General features: G+C 40.7%; 1 protein-coding gene across 3 annotated transcripts in view; it reads right to left on the minus strand.

Moving 5' to 3' along the window:
- The window catches only part of MARK1 (microtubule affinity regulating kinase 1), a 121,543-nt gene that overhangs the window by 72,533 nt on the left and 29,019 nt on the right, over window positions 1-19,991 (minus strand). The window lies entirely within an intron of this gene.

A 19,991-nucleotide genomic window follows, 5' to 3' on the forward strand; every position in this document is an offset into this window, starting at 1 on the left:
TAAAATACATACATTTCTAGCAGTTGTGAAAATACAGACTCACACATAATAAACGTTAATATCTTTCTCCAACAAACTTCTTTAAAATAGCTGAAGATGAGTAGCACAAATTAACAAAAGAAAGGGGGCATCTTTTATTTACAAAGTAGCCAACTCAGCCTTTGCCATCTTCCCCATACAACTAAAAGTTTGTCTAGGGGCACCTGGCTGGCTCAGTAGGAATAGCATAAGACTCTTGATCTCAGGGTCATGAGTTTGAGCCCCACCCTGGAGGTAAAGATTTCTTAAATAAACAAATATTAAATAAAAGCTTGTCTAAAAAATTTTGATCAGAAAATTTCTTAAGGGCAACATTAAAGATGACTCCATTTACCAATCTCATGCAAAGCATGACTCAAGATCATTTTTCTATTTGTTATTATTTTAGGATTTTTTTTAAAAGGAGAAAATCAAATAAAGGGGCTCCGTAAAAATATGAGCCTTCTACTTTCAAGTTTTTTAAACTTGGCTCAGAATTGAATGGTTTTCGCTGTGCCTCACACACACCTGCAGCCTCTAGCCTCATTGGGAACTAGTACCCCCTCGGTACATTCTCACTGCACACCGCGCTTTCAGGGAGCTCATCATCCACCCCACCGTACTATCATTATACACTTACTTCTCTGTCTCTGCCACCCTACCACGGGCGATCTGAGGACAGGGATGTTTTCTTTTCATTTGTATATACTCACCACAATGCAAACTGTCAGACACAGAGGAAAGACTCAATAAATCAATAGTCCTCAAAGGGTTGTCCCTGAACCAGCACCATCAGCATCATCTGGAAACTTGTTAGAAATGCAAATTCTCTGGCCCTGTTCCAGGCCTACCGAGTAAGAAAGTCTAGGGGCGGGCCCAGCAATCTGTGTTCAAACAAGTCCTCCAGGTGACTCTGATGCACGCTGAAGTGTGAAAACTACTGCAATAAATAATGTAAAAAAGGGGTAAGTCCAAAGTTATTCACTGGCTCTTAGAGAATTCTGTATTATCCGAGCACAAACAGATGTTAATTACAATCAATTTCTAAGCATTAACAGGTTGCCGTACTGTTTCCCATAAATAGTACTTCTCTACCTGAACTTGTTCTGCAGGGACTGTAGGCCCGTCCATCCTTCAAGAGTTAATTTTATCTCTTCCTCAACAACGCTTCCTATGTCTTTCCACCAAGCAGAGCTGACTCCCTCTCTCTCCTGTTGCTATTTCTATATCCAGTAAAAACTTCTACTACTGGAACTGTCACACCATCTTCTAAGTATGTGTCCATGGTCTGTTTTCACTGTGAGACCTGAAGCTCCCCAAGTCCCATAACTTAGTACAGTGTTAGGCACAAAGAAGACACTCAGTAAATAAAAGCTAACCTGAAGGAATTTAGGGCCCCTGTACTCCTGATGCCCCACAGAGAAGGACTTCTGAGGAATGATTCCTTCCTGTCCCTATCTCTGTTGGGTATGATACCCACCTCCCAATGCTAGTTGCAAGGCACATCCTGGTGCTAACCCATATTATGACAGACTGCATTACTGGCCTCAAATTTCCATGCCCTCTGCCATGTAACTCTCCAATGTCCTCCCAGTGAGGGCAGGGCAAAGCTCCCCACTCTTTGGAGGCTCACTCACATGATTTGCTTTGGCCAAAAGAATGAGTTGGAAGTAACAGTATAGCTAGTCCCAAACTAGTCATCAAGAGCCTTTGTTGTGCTTCAGCTTGGTCTCAAACTTCTGCTATCACCTTGAGAAGGACTTGCCTGGGCTGACACCAGAAGATGAGAAATACACAGAGCAGAACCATTCCCAGCTGTGCCCAGATTAAATCAAGTGGTTCCCCAGATGACCCACTGGCTCCTAAAACATTATATATGCTTGTTAGTTTAAGCTTCTGAGTGTTGGGATGGTTTGTTACACAGCAATGTCAGCTGATACACATAGCTATCACTATTTTTAAATTCAGAGGTAAACATGAGAGCACAATGAATAATTTAGAGATGCTTATCAGACATGTTCAAATTCAAAAACAAACAAAAAAAGAAGGGGATGTTATATAATCAATTCCCTAATGAGAAATTCTTGATCAAATAAGCTATATGTGAGCAGAATCCTTACTTTTTTGTATCTCCAGCAAGTGCAGTGAAAAAGAGGGGTCAGCAAATTTTTTCTATAAAAAGCTGGATAATAAATATCTTAGGCTTTGTAGGCTGTATGCTATCTCTGTTGCATATTCATTCCCTGCACCCTCAAGCTTCTTAAAAATATAAGAACCTTTCTTAGTTTAGGGCCATACAAAAACACAGCAAAAGGCGGGATTTGGCCCATTGGATAACAAGTGACCCCTAGGGTAACATGTATTTTTGGATGCAGGATTAAATTATTTCTGGCAGATTCTACCAACAGAGTAGAAGACTGGTGGACAAGCACAGGTATGGCTGTGTCTGTACCTGGAAAGCAGAGGAGAAGACAGAGTGCTCATCTGGAAATAGTATTCCTTCTCATCCCACCCCCTGAGTTGGAAAAGGTAGCATATTCTCCAAAATCCTTTTTAAAAATAAGATCTCTTAACTTTCAACATTAAACATGATCATTTTATGAGCCATCCAACTTATTCAGAACACATTTATATGAGTCTTATATTACAAATAAAATAGAATATAGGGAAAATATTTTATATTATAGAATTCTGATTATAAAACACCCATTCAAACAAATACCACCCCCCCCCACAACCGCCTTTTTTCTTTCTTAGATTGCCACAGCACCACTTATGAGCATACTCTCTCCCCAAGAAACTCTTTGAAGGAGAGTTTGGAATAACCGATCTCATTCCTTCCTGATCAACACTTAACTCTCAAACAGAAAACCTGGCAAGAAAATGAATTCAGCTCATGCTGGATCAAACAGTGAGTTTAAGAACTATCTTAGCCCTAAGGCTAGTAGATACAAGAAATTGTGTTAGCTTAATTATAGAATAGCTACAAGTTTTAGTCCCCATCTTAAGCTGAAAATACAAGTTTAGGTCTTGGCATTTTTCTTTCTTCAAGTTGTCCACTCAACCCAGTAGACCGTGAATTCCCTCATTCTTACTGCAGCAGGGGCAAAGGGACCCCACGGCTTGCCCTGAGTGTGCAGCATATTTACAGTCCTTAAATGCCATAGTTTCATTGGCTCTTCAAGTCTGCATCCCATGGATCCATACTCCAATTCTTGAATAATAACAGAGTTCTCCCTGCCTTCAACATCAACTGAAATGAATTTTTCTACTCACTAGCTATGCGTTCTTGGGCAAACTGTTTAACCTTTATGTATCTGTTTATCAGTCAAGCTGCTAAAAATCATGTTTAGGAGGGAAGGGGAAACTTTTTTTTTTTAAGTTTATTTATTTATTTTGAGAGAGAGAGACAGAGAGAGTGCACACAAGCAGGTGAGGGGCAGAGAGAGGAGAGAATCCCAAGCAGGCTCTGTGCCATCAGCACAGAGCCTGATGTAGGGCTTGAACTCACAAACCATGAGATCATGACCTGAGCCACCCAGGTGCCCTGGGAGGAGAACCTTAAAAGCAGCCCCGGTGGGGGTGGGGGAAACAACACAATACATCCAAAGGAATGACAATACAAATGGCAGCCCACTTTTCTTCAGAAACAACGGAGGTCAGGTGACACTGAAAGGTTTTTGATGTGCTGCAAAAAAACCAAATGGAGGGGCGCCTGGGTGGCGCAGTTGGTTAAGCGTCCGACTTCAGCCAGGTCACGATCTCGCGGTCCGTGAGTTCGAGCCCCGCGTCGGGCTCTGGGCTGATGGCTCAGAGCCTGGAGCCTGTTTCCGATTCTGTGTCTCCCTCTCTCTCTGCCCCTCCCCCGTTCATGCTCTGTCTCTCTCTGTCCCAAAAATAAAATAAAAAAAAAAAAACAAAAAAAAAAACCAAATGGAACCCCCAAATTCTTCATCCAATGAAAACATTCTTCAAACTAGAAGACAGAGACATTTTTAGATGAACAAGAGATGAGAGAACTTGCTGCCAAAAGACATATACTATATAAAGTGCTAAAGAAAGGTTTTCTGGCTGAAGAGAAGTGGCCAGGATGGAAACTGAAGCTACTACACCAAGGAATAGAGAGCTCTGGAAAGGAATAAATATGTGGGTGAGTAGAAAAAGGGTACAGATTTTTTTTATTTCTTAATTTCTTTAAAAGACATATGAGTGTTTAAAGCAAAAAATTATGACACCATATGATGGAGTTTATAGTGTAAGCAGATGTGAGTATATGTGAAAATAAAAGTCCAAAGGTCAAGGGAATTAAAATACTCTTACAAAATCCTTACATTTTATCTGATCTGGTACAATAGTAGTCCTATGTAGACTGTAATAATATGTAAACGTATTCTGTAATCTCTAGAGCAACCACTGGAAAAAAGGCACTGAAAAAATGCAGAGACCTAGGTAAGAAGTCGACAGAGGAATTCCAATGGAATACTAAAAAATACTGATTAACTCAAAAGGAGGCAAGAAAGGAAGAAGAGAGGAACAACACGATAACAACAGACAGATGGGACAAAAACAAAACAGAGCATATTACACTTACCAAACAGATCAATAATTATATTCAACATAAACTGACAATTCAAAGAGATTATCAAATTAATTTTTTAAAAAGGCCCAAATGTACGCGGTCTCCAAGAGATGCACTTTAAGTCTGAATACACAGATAGACTGAAAGTAAAATTATGGGGAAAAATGTACAATGCAAACACTAAGCAAAACAGAGCTAGAGATGCTATAATAATATCCGACAAATCAGACTTCAGTACAAGGAGAACTGAACCAACAAAGTAAAAAGACCTACTATATAGTGATTAAAAGGGCCAAGTCATCAGGAGGATGTAATAATCCTAAATGTAAATATCTATGTGCCTAATAACTGAGTTTTTCAATAAGCAAAAATGACACAAGAAAAGAAGTACACAAATCCATGACCATGACGTGACTTTAACACCACTCTCTCAAAGGAAAAACCACACACGCACACACACAGACACACAAAACACAACGGGAAAAGGCGATCTGGACAACGCTGCCAACTTAAGTCAAAAGTTCCCGAAGCACACAGTGCACATACTCCAAGTCAAGAACCCTTCTCAACATCCTCGTCGCTCTATGTACCAAGTTACTTTACTGAAAAACTGTACACAGGTATGATTTTAGTTCTCTTTAGGATGACCACTTTGGATTTTTATCAAAGGACAAGTTAAAGAACAGTCACATCTTTCTTATAAGAAAACATGACCACAGGGGTGCCTGTGTGGCTCAGTAGGTTAAGCATCCGACTCTTGACTTCGGCTCAGGTCATGATCAGTCGGGAGATCGAGCCCCATGGGGGGCCTTGTGCTCGGTGTGCAGCCTCCTCGAGATTTTCTCTCCCTCTCTCTATGCCCCTCCCCCACACTCTCTCTAAATTAAAAAAAATTTTTTTAAAGAAAACATGACTGAAGATATCACTAATAATGACTAACGCTTATTTCATGAGGAGCCAGACAATAAAAATTTTCCCAATGGTATACTTCCTTAATTATACTATGTTATCATACAATAATGTCTCCTTCCTTCCCCAAGTCAGTGTTTCAAGGTGAATTTTCATTTTTAAATGGCAAAATAGTGAATGGCTTCAGTAAAAAACAGTAGCTTTATGAGTGATAAAAACTTGGAAATAGGAGAAAAAGAATACTTATTGAAAATGGAAGGCCTGTAACTTCTCTGCCTATGTTCCCTACAGCACTTGGGACATTTCTTTTTTTCTTTTTGAGAGTGAGAGAGACAGTGTGAGCAGGGGAGGCAAAGAGAGAGACAGAAACACAGAATCCGAAGCAGGCTCCAGGCTCTCAGCCGTCAGCACAGAGCCCGACGTGGGGCTCGAACTCACACACCACAAGATCATGACCTGAGCCAAAGTTGGCCGCTTAACTGACTGAGCCACCCAGGTGCCCCGGTACGCTTCTTTACACAGCCCTTAATACCTTACAGTGTGGTTGCCTTTTTTTTTTTTTTTTTAACTACCTCCTACTAAATAAACTGTGAGCTTCTAAGTGGTCAAGCACCTACCATTCTTAATCATTCAAACAGTGGCTGCTGCATGAATGGACCCACTAAGTGTTATTTTTGATTATAGGTACCCCACTTAAATTATAAATAGAAAAAAATCAATTTTATCTTATATATCAAAGCATATTTCAGTGAGATGCCAACAAATTTGTTAAGATGGTCATTATCAAAATAAATTGCCTCCAAAACTTCCTAATAGCCCCCTGACATGTGCCACATGAGTGCACAGTACAGTGACCCTGCCTGTCCTTAACAAGGAACTGCACAGAATTTCGAACTTTCATATTCTAAGTGATCTTTTATCTGATTGTTTTTAGAAGTCAGAAATGGGTGTATTTCAAACCTTCATATTCTAAGTGATCTTTTATCTGATTGTTTTTAGGAGTCAGAAATGGGAGTGATTTTAAAACCTTAAAAGCAGGATACGAGTGGAAAACAGTGGCCAACACAGTTTATTAATATAGGTCTAAGGAACCTAAAGACAATCTTTGCCAATATCATGCAACAAGATGAATTCTCATCACAGTCAACGAGAGATATTAAGGAAGGAAAAGATAACTCGGAAACATAACAATTTATCACCAAATTTGAAAAACACGGAGTAGCACTGAATGATAACCCCTAAAAAAACAGAAACAAGTAAGAATATCCCATCAAACACTCGATGTGATAGTGGTGCTAGACAGACCAGCAATGCTTTTTAAGGAGAAAAATACACAGAGGAGAGATCTGTGTTGTCTTTCCACCACTGGCATGAATATAAAGCTAGAAAATGCAATAAATCAGTAAGCCTCTTTTGCAAATACTGCTGGAGTGAAAGAGGCTGCAAGGAAACATCCTTGATGACCAGTGACGTTCTGCCAGGACCTCTGGTGTGCCCCAACTCACCCTTCTGCCTTCAGCTAGGACAACAGCTCCCGGGAAAAGCCGTCCCTCCTATCAGAGCTTCCACACTCCCTTTCAGCTAAGCTGGGCTCAACGTCCATTTCTGGTCTTTCTATAGTTATTTCTAGCAGTGCACTGGCCCACATTAAAAAAAATTTTTTTTTAATTTTTCTAAAAATATTTATTTTTGAGAGAGACACAGAGTTCAAGTGGGGGAGGGGCAGAGAGAGAGGGAGACACACACACACACACACACACACACACACACACACACACGCACACAATCTGAAGAGGCTCCAGGCTCCAAGCTGTCAGCACAGAGCCCGACGTGGGGCTCAAACTCACCAACTGCAAGATCATGACCTGAGCCAAAGTTGGGATGCTTAACCGACTGAGCCACCCAGGTGCCCCTAAAAAAATTTTTTAATGTTTTATTTATTTTTGAGAGAGAAAGAACATGAATGGGAGAGGGGCAGAGAAAGAGGGGGAGACAGAATCTGAAGGAAGCTCCAGGCTCTGTGCGGTCAGCGCAGAGCCCGATGCAGGGCTTGAACCTGTGAACTGAGAGATCATGACCTGAGTCGAAGTCAGACACTTAACTGACTGAGCCGCCCAGGCGCCCTCTCTCTCTCTCTTTTTTTTTAATTATGCACTGTCCCACGTTTTTTTTTTTTTTTTATTTAAAAAAAAATTTTTTTTTTTCAATGTTTATTTATTTTTGGGACAGAGAGAGACAGAGCATGAATGGGGGAGGGGCAGAGAGAGAGGGAGACACAGAATCGGAAACAGGCTCCAGGCTCTGAGCCATCAGCCCAGAGCCTGATGCGGGGCTCGAACTCACGGACCGCGAGATCGTGACCTGGCTGAAGTCGGACGCTTAACCGACTGCGCCACCCAGGCGCCCCTGTCCCACGTTTTAAAATTAATTTTTATTCAAATGATACAGGCACAAGGTCAAAAAAGTAAAGGAACTCTAACAGGCTGCCAACAAATTATCAGTCCCCCCTACAGCCCCTTCCAGACCCCCAAGTCTGCCTCCTAGAGGCTTCTCCTTTGGCATTTTCTTCCAATTTTTGCTTAGGTGTTTCTAAACAAACTGCTTTCATTGCTAATTCTTGGTTCATCAGTCTTAGACATTCTCTCAATTTCCCATTAACGGTCAATTAGGATTAAGATCTTTTAGCTGCCCTTCCCCTCTGGTCATCCTCCTAATGCAATATAATCACATTTTCAGTTAACGAAGTATTGTGTTTACATGATTAGGACTTGTAAATACAAACTACTAGGAGCCAAGTGGTATGTTATTCTGTTTCTATTAAATTTTTTTTGTCAGCTTCATGGTGGGATAACACCCAATTAAAATCACTAAATGTAAATATACACATTGTGGCAAACATAAAGCCACGAAACACAACAATTAACATGTAAAACATGTGATGTTTACATGTTTGCATAACAGCCAAAAGTTCCCTGTGCCCTGCGCTGACAATGCCCTCCTCTCAGCAATCTGCCTTCTGATATTATACTTTTACCTTTTCTAGACTGTTAAGGAAAACAGATCACACCGTATAGTTTAACCTTTCAAGTTCACTGTAATTACTGACATATTTGGAGCTTTAAAATTTTTATTTTGTATTTTTAGTGTTTTCTTTTTCCTATATTCATTGCATTTTCTTTTTTCCTTTATTTTCTAATGATTCGGAAGCCCCACCTCCCGTGTCTAGTCTACTGGTAGTTATTTAAAAAATGTTAGGAGTAAAAGTCAAGGTGCAGTGGGCCAGGGGCAACGTGGAAAATGAAAAGGAGGTGGCAAGGGCAGGTAAGGGCCCTGACAAGTTTGACTTTGAAGACAAGGCAACAGTGTGGCAGCTGGGGAAGAAAGAGGGGCACGGTGAGGGAGGTTCTTGTTCATCTGCTTGTTTTAAGACGGGAGACACTTGAACATGCTTAAATCCCAAGGGCAGCATCCAGCAGAGAGGGAAGCTGATGAGGCAAGAGAGGGGAAAGACAGAGTTCCCAGAAAGCAGAAAGACCCAGAGCACATGTGGCCCTTACTCAGGAAGAAAGACGCTTCTTCCCTGTAATGAGCAGAAAGGAAGAGAAATCAGGCCTAGATGTAGAAATGTGCGAACACTGGAGAGTAGGAAGCTGAGGGAGTTCCAGTGCAACGTCTCTCACTGTGTGACGCATGTCACTCTCATCTGCTAAGAGTGAAGAGAGGCCGCACAGGTTTGCAGAGAGCAGCAAAGATTTGAAATAATCTCTGTAGAAAGAGGAAAAAAACGAGTGAACCAAAGAAGCCTAGTAGGGTTGCTGCGCAGTCCTGACAGTCTAGTTGAGAATGGTGACCACAAACTGATTTGGCTCTCACCTGTCCCACTGCGTCATTTTCCTCATCAATACTCAAACGCCCAGAGACAGGTTACTGAGGAAGCAGATGCAAGAGTTTATCCTGGTCTGGGGTTTGACAAACAAGTAGGAGTTCAGTTATTTGTGAGTTACTGAAATGATGGATCCTAAAGTCTAACCCGAACAGTGAAGGAGGAGAAGACAGAGCTGATGGACAGGGAGAGAAGTAGAGGCCAATATACTGGAGGACTCAATGAGACCAGGAAGTAATTAAGGCAAGACTCGCTAAGACAGCCACTCAACAGCCAGGTACCTGCAGTCAGAGGTATGGGCGGCTGGATTCGCGGTACCAGAAGGACAGATGGCAGGTGCAACTAGTACAGAATGTTTCATTAAAAATCAGCAAGAATCATTCTTTTTTTTTTTAGGATTTATTTTTACACGTGCCTGTTCTGTTTTTGAAATGCTTTAAAGAACTGCATTAAACTTCATAGCCACATTATTAGAATTAACCTTTAATTATCTATGATTTTCACTGGTTACATTATTCAACAGTAGTTTCTTACACCCCTGTATTTCCCTTTCTCAGACTTGCTTTTTTCTAGTTTGCAATTTTTTTCAGGTAGGTGGGTAGATGATATACCTTCTGAGTTGCTGCAGCTTCTTTAGTTCATATGTAAAACAGTTGGATATGGAATAGGTACAAAGGAACATTTCCCCACTTTATTTCCAGATTTGCTCAAGAAGGCTGAATTTTTTAGAATCATGATTTACTGACAACCAGAAAATCATTACAATTGGACTGTGACCCATGAATGACAAAACAACAAAAGAGGAAATTGTACAGAATTTCCAGGTGACAGAATTTTTACAAAAGTTTCTCTAAGGAATATACACAAGTACAGAGGAGAAGCAGTGATATGTCAATGTCAATGTGAGTATCTCATGTCAATAAGGAAATCAACAGAGAACTCAACAAATGGTATTGTAACAACCAGAAACAAGTTAAGTTGGATCTCTAGGAGTGATTAATTTAGAGAGAGAGGGAGCATAAGCAGAGGGAGAGAAAGCAGAGGGGCAGAAGGAGAGAGAGAGAATCTCAAGCAGCTCAAGAGGGTCCATGTTCAGCGAGGAGCCTGACACAGGGCTCGATTCCACCTCAACTCTGGGCTCATGACCTGAGCTAAAACCAAGAATCAGACTCTGCTCAGCTGACTGAGTCACCCGGGTGCTCACTTCAATTTTTTTGTTAAATTTGACGTCATAAAATTAAAGAAAAAAAATGCACCGAATTCTTTTAAAAACTCTCCTTACATCAAAGAGTTAAATAATAAATGGATAAAAAATATTTGTAACATGCGACAGGCAAATGCTTCATTTTTTAATAGTAAAATTTTTGTTAAATCAGCAAAAAAAAACACTCATGAGAAAAATGAAAATAAGCAAAGGACAGGTATAAATAGTTCACAGAAAAGGACACATACAGGATTTTTAAACATATGAAAGCATAGTCAATCAAAAGTTAAACATAAATTAAAAGCACAATGAAATACTATTTTTCATTTACCAGATTAACAAAGATTAGAATTTGACAGCACTGGTAAGTAAACTATAGTACAAATACATACACTCGTATATTATAGCTCAGAGTGAGAACTGATACAAATTCTACATAAAGGAATTTGGCAGTATTTATTATTAAAGAAATTCCATAACCATTGCACTAGAAAACTTACTTGCAATAATTTATTCTACAGAGTCACAAATGAGCTTTAAAAAAAGAAATGCATGCAAAGATATTTATTACCTTCTGTAACAGCAAAAGATAAAACAAGCACAAATGTCCATCTGTAGGGGACTGGTTGTGTACGTACGGTATGCTCTTTGTACATGTGTGTGTGAGAGTGTAGAAGCATCACAGGTTTCCATAAGCATAAGCATAGAATATGCCCCAAAGATTACACAAGAGACACAGCACAAGCAGTTCTCTCCAGGAAGGTGAAAATGTGGAAACAGAAGTAGAAAATTGTTTCTTCCTAATGTAACTTTTTAATGTTTGGAGTCCTGTTCTATATGCATATATATTAACCACTCAATATAATGAAACAAGCAATTTAAAAATTTTTATCTAAGAGAATAGGCAAAGGGAAGGGGAACCAGCATTTACTGAATGCCCACTCTGGGCTATACATTGTGTTAGGTTGAATAACTTCCCAAAATTCAATCTAATAATTAGTTGCATTACTGGGATTCAAACTCAGATGTTTATTACTATAAACATAGATGGAGATGTGTTTTTTTTATTTAACTTTTAAAAAATGTTTACTTATTTATTTTGAGAGTAAGAGAGAGAAGCAGTGAAAGGGAGAGAAAAAGCATCCCAAGCAGGTTCTGTGCTATCATTGTAGAGCCTGACTCAGGGTTCAAACTCACGAACGAACGTGTGAGACATGACTTGAGCTGAAATCAAGAGTCGGACACTCAACTGACTGAGCCACCCAGGCTCCCTGATGGAGACGTGTTTTTAAAAATTAAAATTTAGGGGACGTGGTGACCAGGTGGTTAAGGTGATGGACTGCTAAAAATTAAAATTTATGGGCTCCTGGGTGTCTCAGTTGGTTAAGTGTCCAACTTCAGCTCAGGTCATGATTTCATGGTTCGTGGGTTTGAGCCCCACGTTGGGCTCTGTGCTGACGGCTCAGAGCCTGGAGTCTGCTTCAGATTCTTATCTTCCTCTCTCTCTGCCCCTGCCCTGCTTGTGCGCGCTCTCTCTCTCTCTCTCCCTCTCTCAAAAATAAATGAAAAATGTTAAAAAAAATTTAAAGAAGAGGGAATTTCATTAAAAAGTTAAAATTTGAAGTGCAGCTTTGAGGGTAAATAGTAGAATGACAGCACACTTGCATAATTCCTTCTGTAGAACCCACTCAATTAATAAAGTTAAAAAGAAACAAGTTACAGCATAATAATCATGCAGCCACAACCCCCACTCTTCCAACTCCAAATTAAATAAAAAATGGCAACTGAACAGTTTCAGAGGGATCTTATTAATGACCCCTAAATAGGAGGGTTGATGACCAGATATACAGGCAGACCGCAGGAGAAATGGCAAGAAAGCTACTACCTGGTGCCTGAAAAAAGAATCGCATGGTAAGTTCACCTTTCTCCAACTCAACTTCCTGACTAGTAAAAAGGATGGTAAATCTGCTCATTCTAAAAAAGACCAAAATCCAAGAAGCATTCCCCTGTGGGTCAGATGTAATGCCGAAACCCTTAATACTCATAAAATCATTCCAAGAAAATATACCTTAAAAAAAAAATACACCTTACCTGAGGTCACCTGTTCCCTTCTGCCCCAACCTCACCATCGTCTCCCTTTCCTTACCACTCACCACGTCCCTCAGGCTGCTGAAGAACTAAAAAGAGACTGTGAACCTATGAGCACTTATACCTGGCTGTCAGTTCGAGTTCTATTTCCACTAAATGGAGAGGTAAATCAAGGAGAATCCACCCACACTATTCTTAAGCAAGCAGAAAGTCTAGATAAAACTCTCTATTCAAAGGCTAAACCGTATGTACAAGACTCCAACACTGTATCTCTGCTTAGACACTGGAGGGTGAAGGGAGAGAGGGTCCCTCGTGGAGCTGAGTGCGTACAGAGAACGTGTGTCCTTACCGGCTCATCATTTACCAGGCAGACTCTGCTGATGCCAGAGGCCCGCTGTTGGTCAGCCTCGCCAATAGCTGAAAGCAAGGTGCCGAGAGGAAGAGATCAAAGACCTGACGAAAGACCTGACGACAGGGGCAAGGAGAAATCCCATCGGTCTCCTTCACTGGCCAGTGTGGCATGGCAGAGTCCATGGCTAGAACTTCGACTGGGAAGCCGTTGCCTCCCGTCACTCCCAGTTATGCTTTGTTGCTCTAAATACCCCTCCGCAGCAGACCCAAGACCAAGGGCTCACCAAGCAGCCAACCCTCACAGAACAGCGCAAATACAAGCACACTCTCCTCTTTCAGTATCTGCTTCTATTTCTGCAAGACACTGAGGACAATGCCAACAAGGTGAGACTGTGGGCCAGTTCACCATAGCAAGTATTAAAGGAATATTCTCCAGATATTACCACCAGGGTGCTGGGGGCTTCCAGAATGAACTCACTGTAGTGGCATCAACCTGAAATCACCTACTGGCTGATCCACAGGCTCCAAGTGATGGTTACTGCTAAGAAAACTGATCATCTGTGATCACACTATGGTTTAAATGCTCAGGGAGAAAGAAATGGAAAAATATCTGAGTGATGTGATTAAAATGTAGTAATTCTGCACCCGCCCCCCCCCCCCAAATTATACCCATTTTTCACATCTACTATTCCATTCTTCATGCAAGGGCTGTTTCAAACAATACCTTACTGAAATATAAAAGCAGAATGGTACACACTTGGGATTTTATATCCTTTTGCATAAAATAGATAGCTTTGTACTGACCTAAATTATAATAGAATTTTCCTCCCTCAAAACCAAACAAAAACAAAAAGAAAAACAAAGAAGAAAAGGAAAAGAAAAACCAGAATGAGAGAAAAAGAAACCCCACAATCTTGTAAGGAAGAGAATGAGAATAAAGAGGAAACTTTTGAGAATTTCCCCTTTGGTATTTGAATAAACTGCCTTAAAGATGAAAAAAATAGTATTTTCTCAGGAAACAAATGAAACCACTACACTTCAACATCATCACATTATTAAGTTTAATTTAACAAATATTAATTGATCATCTGTTAACTGCTAAGTATTAACTGCTGAAGGAATAAATGTAATTGTAAGAAATGGCCCTATACATTCAAGGTTAGTGGGAACAACCAGTACAGTTTGGCTAGGATAGAGCAATCGGTAAGCTGGGTATGCTACACGCGGCTCTGTCTTCCCGTCAGCGCGAGCTGTTTCCCAACATCAAACAGTTATTCTCAGGCCACCAGAGCTGTAATTCAGTAAATCTTCTTTTACCCACCTTGTACCATATGGGACCTATTTGGAGAATATATACAGGAAACAATTTGCATATACATCTGGACTTTCACCTTTCCAGCAATTACCACTATAAGTAAATAATTAATTGTACATCCCCAGAGGGCAGAGAGAGTGCTGATTTGCCTCACCTCAAGCAAAACACTTTGTATAAGATACCTGGCCTACAACAGGCTCACTTATGTGTGGAACGCATGAGCAAACATCCAAAAATACATAGGTCTGTGTCTGGGCTCTCTGATCTGGTCTCTGATACTGTTGCGACTATACACAACCTTTAGTTAAATATAGGTTCACTCTGAGCCACTAATGGAACTTCTGGACGAAAAAAAAAAAAAAAACAAAATAAAAAACAAAACAAAAAAAATCATGAAACAAACTCTAAAGCATCCATATTAAGTGAAAGTCAGAGAAAACAGGGAGAAATTAAATTGCAAGGCTATTTAAAAGCCATTTACGCAACGGTTTCTGCTCTGTCCCTCACCAAGCTAATGTTTTTAATAAATAAGCATGTAATCCATTTTACTTGGCGACCCTTCTCTTTGCTAGTGATGTGCTCTAATAGAAGTGCTAATTGACAATGAAATGGCCAAAAGGAAGACCACACAATGGAAAGCATTCAGTCTACCTAAGTAAGATTAACAGTGTTCTTTTTCCTTTTTTTTTTTTTTTTACAGATTTTTCTTTTTAAGTAACCTCTATACCCCACATGGGTCTTGAACTCAAAGCCCTGAGACCACCAGCCCCATGCTCCACTGGAGCCAGCCAGGCACGCTGGATTATCAGTTTTCTAAAGCAAAAAATGGCTGGGTTCAAACAAAACATTTCTATTGAAAGCATGACTTGATTATTCATTTCTACAGCCTCTGGCATGGTGATTAAGAGAAATGGGTCTGGAGCTAGGCTGCTTGGCTTAATGAAATCCTGGCCCTGCAATTTATTAGCTGTGTGACCTTGAGCAGGTTGTTGAACCTGCGTATTCCTGGGTTACCACAAGTGGAAAAAGATGTGATGATAGTACCTCCTTCAAAGAGCTAGTTCAACTGTCACCCAACTGCATGAGGGGTGTTCTCTGAGCACTGTTCCTAAAACAGCTTCCTGAGGGCTTCTCTCCACCCTCTAACTCTCCTTTACTTTCTTCATATTGCTTACTGCTATCTAACATTGTTATTTTTTTAGAAAGTACTTGTTTTCATATAACTTCCCCTGTAACGGCAGAAATGTGTCTGACTTTTCTCTGCACCCCTCATGCCTAGCTAGAAGCAGTGCCCAGAAAACTCAAGGAGGAACTCCATAAATATTTGTTGAGTAAATGGATTAATAATACACGACACAGTGAGGTACTCCGTAAGCATTCAATAAATGTTACCCGTTATTATCCAGGTAATTAATTCAGGTAAATAATTCAGGCTTTTGTGTTATCTCCTTAAGTCATTTTTCTCATTGTCTTTGCAGATTTACTATTCACCGAAGTCAAAAATTGCATTACTTTACCTTCAAAAGATTTTTTCCTTCCACTGTTGGGAGCTGCCATTCATAAAGATTATTTCATTTCATTTAGGCTCATCTCAGACATTTACTGAGCACCACTCTATGAACCACATTCTGCAGATATAGCAATGAAAGACTATCCCAATTAGCCAAGAGGTTTGTACCTTAAGCCTAGCGCCTGCCTCTGATCAAGCTACCTACTTAAATGCAGTGTAAGGAGGGATACGGATATGTACAGAATGTACTGGGTTGGGGCAGGGGTGGGAGTTTTTAGAGGATCCTGACCATATAGTGGAAAACCTCACATGATTCTATGAGGCTCTTCAAAGTCCTTCACTCATTATGGCTCAGATTCTACCTTAGCTACTGTTTGTGCTGGTAACATTATCACCAAAAGGCACCTGCCTAGGTTCTCTCAAGTGAGGTGTTTCTTTTTTTTAAATTAATTTATTTATTCTTGAGAAAAAGAACACGTGAGCAGGGGAGGGGCAGAGAGAGAGAAAGAGAGAGAGAGAGAGAGAGAGAGAGAGAGAGACAGGGAATCCCAAGCAAGCTCCATGCTGTCAGTACAGAGCCTCTCGCGGGGCTCGAACTCACCACCTGTGAGATCATAACCTGAGCCGAAATCATGAATCAGACACTTAACAGACTAAGCCATTCAGGCGTCCCCTGACCCAAGTTAGGTGGTTCTGAAATGTACCCACATGGGTGGAGATTTACACAGGTCCTAAGCAAACTAAGGAAAATATATTTGGGTGTATGTATAAATGTATGTTAGTATAAAATTGCTAAATGGTCCCTCTTAAAAGGATCATCCTTTAAAAATTTTTTTTTTAATCTTTATTTACCTTTGAGAGGGAGACACAGTACAATCGGGGGCGGAACAGAGACAGAGAGAGGGAGACACAGAATCCAAAGCAGGCTCCAGGCTCTAAGCTGTCATCACAGAGCCCAACTCGGGGCTCGAACCCAGGAACCACGAGATCATGACCTGAGCTGAATGAAGTCGGATGCCCAACCAACTGAGTCACCCAGGCGCCCCAAGGACCAACCTTTTTTTTTAAGGCCAAGTCCTTGTATTCGTTTGGTGTTGCACGGTCCTTTCTTTTAAGTAATTATATTAATAGCTCATGGTAAGTTTTCCCCACTCACTTGACAAAAAAGTTGGCAACCCCATTCCATTTACAAAAGGATGGCAACCCCATTCCATTTTTAGTTTCGTGTGGAGGTGGGGGGGTTGTTTTTACAAATTTTATCAGTAGAATTCTGAAATCTAGAATATCTAGAAGTAAACAGAATACAATGAACAGCTGCCTGGCCAAACTCCAAATGCAGAAAACTTGATCTTTTATTCATTAACACACTGTCCCTTCATTCACCCAAGCCCAATTTTTATTAACCACTTGTCTGTAACCATTGTCTACACTATCCAGCAGATCTTAATCGTGACTAAGAAAATTCTTCTGACCATGTGTTTAAGAATGGTATGGACCTTTCCGGAAAATGCTTAAAGCTTGTCACGAACTGAAATAAATACTATTATCAAACTGTGCTCCTGACTTTGTTCTTTGTGACTTTACTTGTCACATATCCTCTCCGATTAAGTCTTGTCACAGAGAAGCTCAGAGCATTTAGCGTATTTATTTGACGCAGTTAACTCTTGTCCCCAATACCCCGCACTGGAATATTCAGAGCTTTCTTCAACCTTAAAACCTCTGATCCACTGGTCCTCCCCCGTGCTCACTACCACTCCCTCCCACCACGTCCTCCCTTATCTCCTTCCCACGTGGTGTGCCAGGATCCTTCACTACAAGCACACCGCCCTGCAAACATCCTTAACTGCCCTGCTTTCCACAACCTCTTGCCTGTGCTTGGCAAACCTTCACGCCGTGAGAGCCTGCCGTGCTCCTTCCCCGCACCCGCACCCGCACCCCAACAACTCAACACTGCTACACGCACATACAAGTGGGCTCCTTGACTTCACTTACGTTTTTGGCCTCCAACCCCAAACGAGGACTCTCAGTCCTCTGACAATCCGCTCTACCGTGAGGACGCTCCCCTTCCCCTTCTCTCAACCTTCATGTCATGCTTTCTCCTCCTTCCTCTCATAGCCCCACTTGCCAACTGATGTTTTGCTTAATAATAGTTTATTAATACAGAAACAAATGCAGAGATGCTCAGTGTTCACATCACGACGACAGTCTACCCACAGCCTTCGTGAAATGTCCCTGCTGTCACCAAAGACCCAAGCCACCTCCCCTGGTCTGGCCCCTATTCAGTCTCTCCTTTTCAGGCTCTTGCTCCCCGGCCTCACTAATTCCTTCCTCACAAATGGACTTGAGTAGCAGATAAACATCCTCTTGTTGTTGTTTTACAAGAAGATTCTCCCAGGATGACAGGTTCCCCCCGCCCCCACCAACTCTGAGTCTATTTCTCTGCTTCCCGCCACATAAAAAGTTCTGCAAAGAAGGCTTTGCAGTTGTTTGTAAGTTGCTGTCACCACTTCTCAATCTTTGTTTCCACCCACGCCAGCCAGGCTCATCTCCATCATTTCACTGGGACCAGTCTTGTCAAGGTTATCGGTTACCTCTGGTCAAAACATACAAGTTGCCTCTGACACGGTTGACCTTTTTCTTTATTCTCTTGGCCTTGAGAAGCAATACAACACTCCCCAGATTTTCCTAAGTGCCCTTCGCGCCTCCCCTCTAGCGCAGAACGTTGGCATGGACCAGCGCCCTGTCCTGAGCACCCCTTTCTAGTTCTGCATCTTTTCAAAGAGCCAGCTTTACTGATTTCTCTGCTTCCTTTGTTTTTCTATTTCATTAATGTCTGCTCTAATTTTCATTATGTCTTTCCCTGCACTTTCCTTATGTTTAACTTGTTCTTTAAGCCTCACGAATAACCTGAACCTATTTAGTTTCCTTTCTAAAAGTCACAAATTAATTCTTAGTCCTTTATTTTCTAATTTGTGCCATAAGGGTAATACATTTTCATCCTAATTGTATTTTAGCTGAAATGTTCTATATATGTTCAAAGAGAAGAGTATATTCTGTCTGGAGTACACAATTCTACACATGAATAAAACCTATTCTGTTTGTTCAATTTTTGTTTATTCTTACTAATTTTATCATTACAGATGTTTGTTAAAGACCATCTATTTATCAATTTCTTTAACATATCAAAAATTTTTTGCGTAATATATGTGGGGCACATTGTTATAGATTTATAGATTACTGAATATAGCTCCTTGTGAATAATATCTTTGATGATTTAGGCTACTAACCTTTTTTTTTTTTAATGTTTATTTATTTTTGAGAGAGAGAGCATGAGCAGGGGAGGGGCAGAGAGAGAGGGAGACACAGAATCTGAAGCAGGCTCCAGGCTCTAAGTTGTCAGCACAGAGCCTGACGTGGGGCTTGAACCCAGGAATCGTGAGATCATGACCTGAGCTGAAGTCGGATGCTTAACAGACAGAGCGACCCAGGCGCCCCTAGGCTACTAACCTTCTTTATCTCTAATAATGTTCTTTATTTTTTTGATCTGACAGTAACATTAATATACCAGGTTTTTTATCACCTTTCCTCCTTTCATTGTCATTAAGCTTTAGCCACCTTTAAATAGTTGTAGTGAGGTTTTACTAGTTTTTACACAAGCTGAGAAACCCTTTCTTTACACAGGAGAGTTTAATTTTATTTGTTTTGTGATTATTTTACCTCCCCCCTCCTCCCCCCCAACGTTTCTTCCTTCTACTGGATTTTCTTCCCTGCTCCATGCTCCAAGCTGGCATATGTTCTATTTGTGTAAAGTCTTCCATTTATTTTATATATATGTATGTATGTATGTGTATACACACACACACACATATATATATATATATATATATATATATATATATATATATATATATATCCAAGTTAGTTAGCATATAGTGCTATAATGATTTCAGGAGTAGAATCCAGTGATTCATCCCCTACATATAACAGCCAGTGCTCATCCCAGTAAGTGCCCTCCTCAATGTCCCTTGCCCATTTTGCCCATCCCCCCACCCCAAACCCTCTAGCAACCTGCAGTTTGTTCTCTGTATTTAAGAGTCTCTTGTCTTCCTCCCTGTTTCTGTATTATTTTTGTTT

The sequence above is a fragment of the Leopardus geoffroyi genome, chromosome C3, assembly GCF_018350155.1.
Source record: "Leopardus geoffroyi isolate Oge1 chromosome C3, O.geoffroyi_Oge1_pat1.0, whole genome shotgun sequence".
Classification (NCBI taxonomy): domain Eukaryota; kingdom Metazoa; phylum Chordata; class Mammalia; order Carnivora; family Felidae; genus Leopardus; species Leopardus geoffroyi.